This window comes from Salvelinus sp. IW2-2015, linkage group LG8 (genome assembly GCF_002910315.2).
Source record: "Salvelinus sp. IW2-2015 linkage group LG8, ASM291031v2, whole genome shotgun sequence".
NCBI classification, from domain to species: domain Eukaryota; kingdom Metazoa; phylum Chordata; class Actinopteri; order Salmoniformes; family Salmonidae; genus Salvelinus; species Salvelinus sp. IW2-2015.
This window is the reverse complement of record NC_036848.1, coordinates 10,815,677-10,820,827: the sequence shown is the minus strand read 5'-3', so window position 1 is coordinate 10,820,827 and position 5,151 is coordinate 10,815,677. Positions and strand designations below refer to the sequence as shown.

General features: G+C 44.7%; 2 pseudogenes; both read left to right on the top strand.

The window, feature by feature from the left end:
- Positions 1 to 1,081: 1,081 nt before the first annotated feature.
- LOC111967128 (protocadherin gamma-C3-like) lies at positions 1,082 to 2,041 on the top strand (annotated as a pseudogene).
- A 218-nt stretch (positions 2,042 to 2,259) lies between these two features.
- LOC139028102 (protocadherin beta-7-like) overlaps positions 2,260 to 5,151 on the top strand; it is a 3,473-nt pseudogene continuing 581 nt past the window's right edge.

The following is a 5,151-nucleotide window of genomic DNA, read 5'->3' as shown; positions in this document are numbered from 1 at the left end:
GTTAAGGGAAATGGGTTGATATTTGACTCTGTTTGAGTGAAGGGATATTTAGCTTGTTTTGGGAATGAGATAAATACTTTCCTAATATGGAGAGCTATTTACAGTCAGTGATGAGAGAATGCATCTCCGGAGTGGCACAGCGGTCTAAGGCACTGCATCTCAGTGCTAGCGGTGTCACTACAGAACCTGGTTCGATTCCAGGCTGTATCACAACCGGCTGTGATTGGGAGTCCCGTAGGGCGGCGCACAATTGGCCCAGTATCGCTCGGGTTAGGGGTAGGGTGTCATTGAAAATAAGAATTTGTTCCTAACTGACTTGCCTAGTTAAGTAAAAATACATTTTTAAAAAGTGGTGTTAAGTTTCTGACTGGCAGCGCCTCGCTTTGTCGCTGTCCATGGTGCTGAAACGCACACAATTCGCTTCTATGCCAGTAGGGTTTACTAATAATGGTTGTTGACTGTCATAACTTTCATTCCTTGCCATACTCTGTTTTTGTTTATTGCACTGATGAGTTGTTGTGGCTGAATGACCAGCACCATAAATTGCATACATTTGATATTTGAATTGTAGCCTACTGCACCCCCTCTCATGTGCTCTATTGTATAATGTCTTTAATCCACCTGATCTTAACTCATATCAACACAGGATGATTGGCAATAATTCATGTTTTTGTGATTTTTACAATGTCGTTTTTTMGTCTTCTATTGGTTATTTCCAATAGTTTATAAATCAATTCAGCCTAGGTTATTCATAGGCCTAGAACAACTTTTCGTGGACCATATAAAAGAATGTCAAGTAATATGTATAATATCTGAAGGGTACTCACTCTGTCGCTGTTCAACAGCTACGTTTTTATAGATACTGTTCTCCACCTACTGGTGTTGTTATAAGGATCGGGTGTTCGTGTACCACTTAGCTGCGGAAAGATTTGAGAAGGACAAATATAGCATGCACATTTTGAGGATATCATTTTGATCAAACGGTATCTTTTTGTGTATTACTATTTCTTTACACTGCAGTATTTAGACTATATGTTATTTTGACGTTTTTAATCCCAGGATGAGTCACAAAGGAATCTCGATGACAGGCCTGATCTGCGGCTTTGTTTTCTTTCTTCTACCGCTGCACTTCACCAATGGAGACCTGAGATATTATTTTCCGGAGGAGATGAAACGCGGATCTGTGATTGGAAGTATAGCCAAGTATCTCGGGCTGGGGGCAAGAGGACTGTCCGTTCGTAAGGCCCGTATTGACACCGAAGGGAACCAAAAACGTTATTGTGACGTTAATCTGAGTACTGGGGATTTGATTGTTGCGGGAAGGCTTGACAGAGAGGGGCTTTGTGGCAAGAAGGTTTTGTGTGTTTTAAACCAGGAACTTGTATTGGAGGATCCTTTGGAGCTGCAATCTCTTAAGGAAGAGATTATCAAAATGGAAATAAGAGAATCTGTAGCCAAAGATGGTCGTTTTTGTCTAGACGAGGCCCATGATGCTGATATAGGACAGAATACGGTTCAAAGCTATACTCTAGAAAATGATGATCACTTCATTTTGAATGTTAATACAAAAAATGGGGGACGCAAGTATGGTGAATTAGTGTTAGACAAGGAGTTAGATTGTGAAAAGGAGCAAGAGATAAATCTAATACTAGTTGCATCTGACGGAGGCACTCCGCAGAGATCAGGTACTGTAGTCATACACGTCACTGTACTGGATGCTAACGATAACGCCCCAGTGTTTAGCCAGGCCGTCTATAAAGCCAGTCTGCCTGAAAAACCTCCTTTAAATACTTTAAGGTTACAGTGAGTCTACGGATGGAGATGAGGGACCCAATGGCCCGAAAACATATGCCTTTGCATCAATGTTCATATATTAAAAATAATGTGTGTTCTCTAAACTTGATTAAACAGAGAAATTACAGTTGTTGGGTCCACTAGAATTATGAAGAAGAATCCCTCATATGAAATGCAAATCAGTGTGAAGGACCCGGCTTACCCGGTGTGGCGCGTCTATACCGTGCGTAACACGTCACAACTATGAGACTAGGGAATGAAGTTAATATTATTGCAGAGTGCATGGGATGACACAACCAGCTTGACAGCGGCGGCCCCTATGGAATTTTCCTCGCATGGAAGCCGCGGACTCCTGGTCAGAGATCTCTTCCTCCACGAAGTACTCCTGACATACCCTGCCACGCTACACCTAGTACAGCCACCTCTGTACCAGGAGACTCGCGGATTGGTCTGGCAAGCGATGCAATGTTAAAGCCCAGCGCATTTGTGCGCTGCGATCAGAAGAGGCTTTCGGGTGCACGTAAATCACATCATCCCTAACCCTCACAGGCCCCCACGGTGCTCGCTTGTCCACCCTGCCCACCTCCACTCTTACGCAAACACTATTCTATTTGTAAAACTCTCATTGGTGACTCTCCACCCTCCCTTCAATAACGTCAAACTTTTGCGCCTACGATACTTGTGACACCCATTGCCAACCTCGATGTTGTCTTGGTGATGAGCAATTATCTAGTAGAACCAAATACGTGCCCCATCCCGAGATCGTCTGAAAGGGCTCCATGGCAACCCTGCTCCTCCGCATAAAAGCTGCGTTCAGTTATCTGTAGCTGACGTCAACGCCAACCCGACCTGTGTGTTTGAGGAACAGTCCTAAAAGCCCACGTGACTGAAAAATAACAAACCCGGTCCTCCGTGTGTTCTGTTACTGCCCTATGTATGCTCCACCCGTCATGCCAGACCTGTGAGACCACAGTACACACGTAGAGCTAAACGTCGAACTTCCAAGTTAACTCTCTATTACGTGAATGAGTGTTTGTGCCAGCAGATGCTCCCGTGTGCCTCGTCGCTACACTGGGCCGCGTTTATTCTTTAATCGTCGTCTAACCCAGTACGGAGACCCAGGGGTGATGTGACCGTGTACTCACGACCTAACGCTGAGAATCTGAGTGATCTTGCCCGGTATTCGTCCTTGAATCTTATGGCATGCAGATTCAGCCAGCTTAAGGGCATAGATTTTTCACAAACACGTCAGCTGTGGTTGCTGCGTTCCAGACCAGACATACAGGTTCTGATCACGCCTCCTATCTAACTAAGGCTCAGCAGCAAACTGCAGCGTATTGCGTCCCCGTCCATGTTTCGAGTAATTAAACCGGATTAACAACAGTATGTGTTGCATCAACGGATGGTAATGACACAGCTCTCCTCAGATACATAACGAAAATTCTCGTTTCATTTCTAAGTGCCTAAACTCTGAACCATATTCTGTCCTATTCTGCGTCGTGTGGCCCGTCTACGAGAAAAATAAAACGACCACCCCTTGGCCGCTCGCGGATTCTCCCGGGAAGTATCTGGATACTCTAATTCCAAGTATCAACTCATTCTCTCATGTTGAAGGGGCCCTGTGGAGAATATAATCAAATGTTCAATGGTGTATCGACAACACATGAAAGAGCCTTGATAACGTTGCAAGCCTCAAAGATTCCCTCCCAATCCATTCTGTTTTAAAAAACACAGAAGGCCTTCCATTGCCACAAAAGCCACAATGCTCTGTCAATAATTCCTCCCGAGGCAACAAATCAAATTTCCCGGTATACTTCCATTCAGATTTAATTCACAGTAACCCCGTTTACTGTTCTTCGGGGTATCAACAACGGCCTCTCTTCTGACGCAGCGGAGGTCTGCTTGCCCCCAATCTTCCAGCACTCCCAAGCCATCCTTTGGGCTCATCAGCAAATCTTTAAAGTTTAACAATGTTCAGTCGAGGAGGGCTCTCTGTTTTCCAAGGTGATAGCGGCGCACACGGAGAAGATCAAACAAGCGCGTTCAATATCACTCAGACACCTATCACGGGACAAAAGAAAAAATGAAGCAATTCAAACGTCTCTCCCCCCCAAAACAAAAACCAATATAAAGACGGCACGATGAAAAGAGTGATCAGAAAAGAAAGAAGCACAAGATTCACAAACACCACCACCAAGTTAACAAACCAAAGAACCAAACACGACACAACGAGGAGAAGGGATACAAAACCTCCCACCGCCCCGCGGTCCCAATACAACCGGCGCTCACGGGCCCGCGACACCGGCCGTGCCGCAGGATATAAAAGAGCGCGAGGAGAACGGTGATCAAGAACTAAACACCAGGCGGAAAAACAGAGGAAGGACATAAGGGAGCCCCAGATCGGGAGGTAACGAAACCGCCACCTGGGTGAACCTCCTTGCTGGATGTCCTATCAACATGTGGTCAAATTCCAACTGTTTGGTTCACAGGAGGGAGTTTTTTTCACCTAAACACTATTCCCGTTATATTGGTTCTAGCTCCGCGCCACCCCACAGTGGATGAGATCAAATACCAAGAAACAGGCCTTGTGCACAAACAGCGGCGACACAAATTCGCGTCCGTTGTCTGAAGCAATCCTGACACGCCCATGAATAAAAAACAGAACCTGCGAGCTACTAAATAATCTCAATTATTCTATTTTGCACCTCCTTTCTTCTTGGGTAATTCCCTCTTCTTTTGGTAGTGCCCTTTCTGTGTTGCTCGTCCGCATTCTGGGTCTTAACGTGAAACAATACAACAAAACAAAACACCGGGGCGTACGAAAAGGATATAGTTAAAAAACAGAAAAAGGCAGCAACACACAGACCGACCCCTCAACCTCTACGACCCTGATCCAATATATAGAATAGCTAGACATGCTGCTGACAATACGTCCCCCTCTATATATCGCACAATACTCCTGTCAAACGTATCCCAACACACACAATAACAAAAGAAAGAAACAAAAAGTAACATACAAAAATTTCTCCCCAGCACTTCACTCCGACAAAGACCAACTTGCGAAAGAGGAGAGAAGCATTATGAACGATACTTGCTCACCTTATTTAGATGACAATTCGACAATATTTGAATTGACATGCCTGTATCGTTCCACCCGCTTGCCACACACCAAAAAACATTTACCCTGACCCCAAGTGTAACAAGAGAAACAACAAAATTGCGCAATGTATTTCACTTTAAGGCTGAATAGACCAAATATAGTTTCACTCACCTGTCTACTAACTTCTTTCTCCCTCTTCTTCCTTTTTTTTTGGACTTCCCTTCTTGCTTTTTTCTGCTCGTCTCCCGTCTTTCTTT